The 6,238-nt window shown below is 36.1% G+C and overlaps 1 long non-coding RNA gene across 1 annotated transcript; it reads right to left on the bottom strand.

Moving 5' to 3' along the window:
* Positions 1-2,222, bottom strand: LOC129871235 (uncharacterized). Its single transcript, XR_008762214.1, has 3 exons — positions 2,058-2,222; positions 1,152-1,193; positions 1-312 (listed from the first exon to the last, which is right to left on the bottom strand). It is a non-coding gene; the product is annotated as an uncharacterized LOC129871235 (long non-coding RNA).
* Between the last annotated feature and the right edge of the window lie 4,016 nt (positions 2,223-6,238).

The raw sequence follows: 6,238 nt of genomic DNA, 5'->3' as shown, positions 1-6,238 counted from the left end.
TCTTAATTGTCAAAAATAAGATAACATAATATGTAAGCCGACAAGGCTTCCATTCTGAATGTAAACGTCCAAAAACATAAGTCATACTAGTACACCGGACAACATCTATATACAACCCACTCATATGTCTACAGACCTCTAAGAGAATTAACAATAGCATATGACGGGACAAGGCCCCGTCGTACCCCTAAATACACAAATATATACATTATAAGGATTAGTACCCAAAGTTTGGGCTCCGAGACAATGGAGCACTTCAAACCCGTTGAGTAGAATCCTAAGTTGGCGGCTCTCCAAAATGAGTATTTGTACCTGCAGGCATGAAATGCAGCCCCCCGAACAAAAGGGGGTCAGTACGAACTATGTACTGAGTATATAAAGCATAAAATACCGTAAAGGAGATCACATCTGAAATAAAGATTCAGGAGTCAAGTATCATAATCAATAAATCACTGTACCTATGTCTTATAAAATGAAGACATGCATATCATCATCATATATCGTACCTGGCCCGTTATGAGACTCGGTGTCACAATTATATCAATATATCGTCATATGTATATATATACCATACCCGGCCCTCTAGCAAGGGACTCGGTGAATAGAGTAGTGTACACTGATACCGTACCCGGCCCATTATGGGACTCGGTGCCATAATCATATCGTCATATCATCATAATATCATATTATCATATCACGTACCCGGCCCTCTAGTAAGGGACTCGGTGAATAATGTAGTGGAATCCATACATGATAACATACCCGGCCTATCGTAGGACTCGGTGAATAATACCATAACAATATGCACGAATAAGGTATCATTAGCAACCTTGCGAAATTTGATCATTATCGGAGACTTAATAGAATAAGCAAAATAGTCCATCATTTGAAAACCAAGACAATAGTCATTATGAATCACACCAATTATGGATTATACTAAAATATGAATTATACCACAACATGAGTTATACCAACTAGGATGGCTGGAATCATACACATGAGTCAAGACATAACAATATAAATTTTGAAAATCAAGAACGGTAGCCATCCGAGTATATCTACGAATACGAGTTTCTTTGGAATTTAAGCATACGTCATTCATTCGTTTCATATGGATCATGCCAAAAGAAGAAAATGTTAACTTTACATACCTTTAGCGTTTATACGTATATGTTGTCCAATATTGTCTCAACCTATATTAAAACGTTAAGCACTATGATTAAGCTATGGACAAGAATAAAACGTAGTCTATCGTTAGTAGGTTATTTCTAAAAAAAATTGGACAGCACCTCCCCTATACCGCTCACTTTTCCCACTTTCAAACCAGCCATATAATCATCAACCAACATCAACAATCCAAAATATTGACACAAAATAAGATTTATTATTCATGTTACCAAAGCAGTAAATTCGGAAAGTCAAGTACCTCACGTTGTATCTAAATTTTGAAAATGAAAACGGCAAAACTGGACTTTATAACCTTCATGAAACATTTATATCTCTGTCTTAAGTTTCCAATGCAAAAGAAATCAACTCAAAATTCATTTTCTACAAAGAGATATCATCAAAATACGAACAGCTATACATGAAGGAATTTTCAATCCAGAATCTGGACAGAATTTGTCTTATGATTCATGCTCAGTTTTTGACATAATAACAGCAGATATAGACTAAGACATAAACATAAGAGTTGTAGGTACGTGTATTAGCTTTCCAAAACATGTTTAATATCTAAAATCGAAGGTCTACACAATGAGATATTCCAGAATTACTACCAGCTACTCAATTCCAAAAACGGGTTTGAACATTCACAATCTTCATACACCTTTTTCCTCCAAATTCAAGAACAACAACTCATCAACAACATTAAAACAATATCAACCATTATTATACATCATCACTAAGATAATTCCATCTATTTAATCTACCTAAAACAACCCTTTAACCCATAACTCTCAACAAATCACCAAACTAGTTTATAACACTATTTTCTCCGTTCTAATCCGTTAAAACTCTAACTAAACTTGTTAACAATGAAAAGGAGACTTTAATATTACCTTAAATTTGCAGCACCACATAAAATCTTCTCCTTATTGGCTGATTTCTAGCTCAAATTGAAGCCAACGCGACGTACAACAATTTTCTCTTCATGAGCTTCGGGTTTCGGGACTTGAATTTTGGTCGGATTTGGGATTTCTCTCAAGAACTCCCTTTCTCTCTCTCTCTGGAAATTTTCAAAATTATGTTGGTATAAAGTATGAAGGAATAGTTACAAAAAATCAGATCTAATTTCGTGGGTATTGGGCCTGACCCGAATTAGAATTGGGTTGGGCCGAATTCACTATTTAGTTTGGCCTATCAGACTTAAAACGTCTATATCTTATTACTCCGATATCACATTTCGTCCCACGACCTATGGTTGGAAAGATATTTCAATTATCTACAACTTTCATGTTGAGAGTTTTCCCAAATTCTCAAATTATAAAGAGGTTATGGCCTCCCGAAGTCAGCTTACCCGAAACGTGACTTTAAGAAAAACATATTTGATGGCTTCTATTTTGATTTGGCTTAAGGGTCCTTCTTGAGATGTATTTTACTACACATAAATTATTCATATAACTTGGCATCTACAACGAATCATGTCATTTTAAAATTCAAAATTAAAAGTCCTTGAATTTATAATCGTTAGCTTACGAATAATCCAAAATGCAAAAATACGGAATTTAACAATAGAGCATGCCTTGACTTTTTATATTGAGAAGCACTTTTCACGAGCAAGTCCATAGTATAGACTTTTGTTGTCCGTATGGGGTCTTGTGGACGGCTATCAGCTTGAGTTTTCAGCTTTTATGATCCTGGTGCCTTCACACTTACCTTTCCTACACATTTACACAAAAATACATCATATAAACTTAAACACGCTCAAGAACTTACGATAATCCTTTGTTTTAAATGTTGACAGTACCGCAAATCCATGACGTATCATTTACTACCAACAGCTAACTAGCCACCAAATTAAGTTTTGGCTTCCACAAGTTAATGGGAAAAAAGATTTTATGAGATTTATTTTTTAAATAAAAACCGTAGTGATTGATGACATTTTCAATCTGGCGAAATGAAAGGAATTTTGCAGATTTGATCATTATTAATCATTTAATATAGTAATCAATACTATGTTGTTTAATTTCATAAATAACATTAAACATATTCGTAAATTAAGGATTTTGTATAGTTGATTCTAATAGTGCAGTAATATTTTTCACCCCTACTAACCTTTTTAGGAGTATTATTGTATGAGTGATTATGTCTTGATTTATAGTGGATTTGAATTGTTATTCGATTCAAAATTGAAGAAATTAATGAAAATTTGTATTGTGCTAAGTTGGTGCGATATTTGAAAGAGTTCATAGGCTTTCGCTAAGTTGGTGCGATAGCACAAGGATAACACATGGAATTCTGAAGCTTGCATTGTGTTGTTCTTGTACAATCACATGACTAAGATTCCAAATCCTTTTTTGTGTCAATTTTAAGGCTCATTAATCCAATAGGCTTTGTAAACGCTTGGGTATATATATGGTTGTAATTAGAAATCTCTTGTATTGGTGTTCTCTTTTATAGTAAAAAAACTCTCTTTGCTTCTAAGGTAGAAAGTTTTGTTGTTAATATGGAATGGTCATTGAAAATGGAGGTTTGTGGTGGTGGTGTCACAAAGAATATGTTAAAAGGAGGGAAAATGATTTCCGTTGCAGTAAAATCTGGTATTTTCTTTTGTATACACTCATATACAAGTGTATATATAAATTATACAAGTGTTATAAGAATTGACGCCTCCACTGTCTTTCTCACCCTCTTCCACAACATATTCTATGTATCTATAATAGATCAACTCACATAACGACATTTTAACACGCCATAAGCTACTAAAAGGGGTAAAAACTGACCTAAACTGGTAATTGAAAAAACAAATCTTAGCTAAAAAATCAAACTGACCTCCTAATTAGGTCGATTTTTACCGTCCATAATCTACTAAAAGGTTTAAAACCAATTTAAAGTCGTAATTCAAAAAATCTTTGTCAGAATATCAAACTGACCTACGAATTAGGTCGATTTTAACCGACCTTCAGAAGTTGATTTTTTTAGGTCGATTTTTTTGTTTGTAATACTCCGATCTCAGAAAGTTGGTTTTAAAATTAGAAATAATAAGATGCATCATCCAAGGTTATAACCCCATTTTCTTTGCGGTAAAATACATTTCACTAGACCATTGAAGCTTATTGGTTTAAAAATATTTTTTATACTCTTTAAATATATATTTTGCTAAAAAAACCAACCTAATTAAGAAGTTGGTTGGTTTTTTTAAAATAATTAAAAATAATTACCGAGCGAGGTTTGTTTGCAATTTTATTGTACTTTATAAACAAATTGACTTTTAGAAGTCGATTTGCATTTTCTCAAATTTTGCCGCTAACAAACCCAACCTGCAGAGCTTGGATTTGTTATGAAAAATATCTTATAAAAAAGTGACCTCGTGAGGTTGGTTTGGGGATTTTTTTAGTAGTGTAATAACGAAGAAGATGTGAAGGTTTGCAGCGAATATGATAATTATTAACGACAAAACAGATTGATCACATCAGAATTGGAATATTGTCATGTTCTTTGGATAAACAGGAATTTGATTTCTCTTTGGACACCTGGTGATCATGAAATTAAGTATCTGTTAAGGGTGCTGTTCGTAGGATGCGCTGGAGAAGAGCGATCGGACCTGAGGAGGTTCCTGTGGAATTTTGGGAGAGCGCGAGCTCAGTAGATTTGGAGTGGATGACTAGGCTATTTAATGTCATTCTTAAGACAACAACGATGTCTGAAGAATGGAGGTCGAGTGTAATGATCCCCCTATATAATAACAAGGGGGATATCCAGAGCAGCGACAACTATAGAGGTATCGAGCTGCTAAGACATACTCTGAAAGTGTGGGAAATAGTGGTGGAGATGAGGGTGAGGAGAGGAGTGTCTATTTAAGAGAATCAGTTCGGATTTATGCCGGGACGCTCAACTACAGAAGCCATCCATCTTATGAGGAGAATGGTGGAGCAGTATAGGGAGAGGAAGAGGGACTTGCATATGGTATTCATTGACCTAGAAAAGGCTTACGATAAAGATCTACGAGAAATACTGTGGAGATGTCTGGAGGCTAAAGATATACTGGTGGCATACATTAGGATGATCAAGGACATGTATGAGTGTGCCAAAACTAGGGTAAGGACAGTAGGAGGGGACTCAGAGCCCTTTCCAGTTGTGATGGGCTTGCATCAAAGATCATCTCTCAGGCCATTTTTATTTGCCTTGGTGATAGATGAAGTGACGCGATAAATTCTAGGTGAGATGCCATGGTGTATGCTTTTTGCGGACGACATAGTCCTGATCGATGAGACTCATAGTGGAGTTAAAGCTAATCTAGAGGATTAGAGACATACCTTGGATTCTAATGGGTTTAAGCTGAGTAGGACCAAGACAGAGTACTTAGAGTGCAAGTTTAGTGAGATTCCTCAGGAGGTTGGCTCGGAAGTTAGGCTTGAAGACCAGGCCATCCAAAAGAAAAATAATTTCAAGTGCCTTGGGTCTATCATGCATGGCAGCGGAGAGATTGATGAGGAAGTCATACACCATATTGGGGTAGGGTGGATGAAATGGAGGCTCACTTCTGGTGTACTATGTGACAAGTGGGTGCCACCACAATTTAAGGGCAAGTTCTACAAAGTGGTGGTTAGACCGGCAATGTTAGATAGGGCGAAGTGTTGGCCAGTTAAGATCTCCCACGTTCAAAAGATGAAAGTTACCGAGATGAGAATGTTAAGATGGATGTGTGGGCATACCAGGAGCGACAGAATTAGGAATGAGGCTATTCGGGATAAGGTAGGAGTGGCCTTGGTAGAAGACAAGATGCGGTAAATATGACTGAGATGGTTTCGGAATGTAAAAAGGAGAGACCCAGATGCCTCAGTGCGGAGGTGTGAGAGGTTGGTCATGGATGGTTTTAGAAGAAGTAGGGGTAGGCCGAAGAAATATTGGGGAGAGGTGATTAGACAAGATATGGCACAACTATAGCTGACCGTGGACATGACTTAGATAGGAGGGTGTGGAGGATCCACATTAGGGTAGAAGGCTAGTACATAGTCACAGTATTCTATCGTATTAGTAAACACTTTAGAAAACTATAATTTCTTGTTCTCTGATGTCT

This window comes from Solanum dulcamara, chromosome 10 (assembly GCF_947179165.1).
Source record: "Solanum dulcamara chromosome 10, daSolDulc1.2, whole genome shotgun sequence".
In the NCBI taxonomy this organism is placed as follows: domain Eukaryota; kingdom Viridiplantae; phylum Streptophyta; class Magnoliopsida; order Solanales; family Solanaceae; genus Solanum; species Solanum dulcamara.
This window is presented reverse-complemented; position numbering and strand designations above follow the sequence as displayed.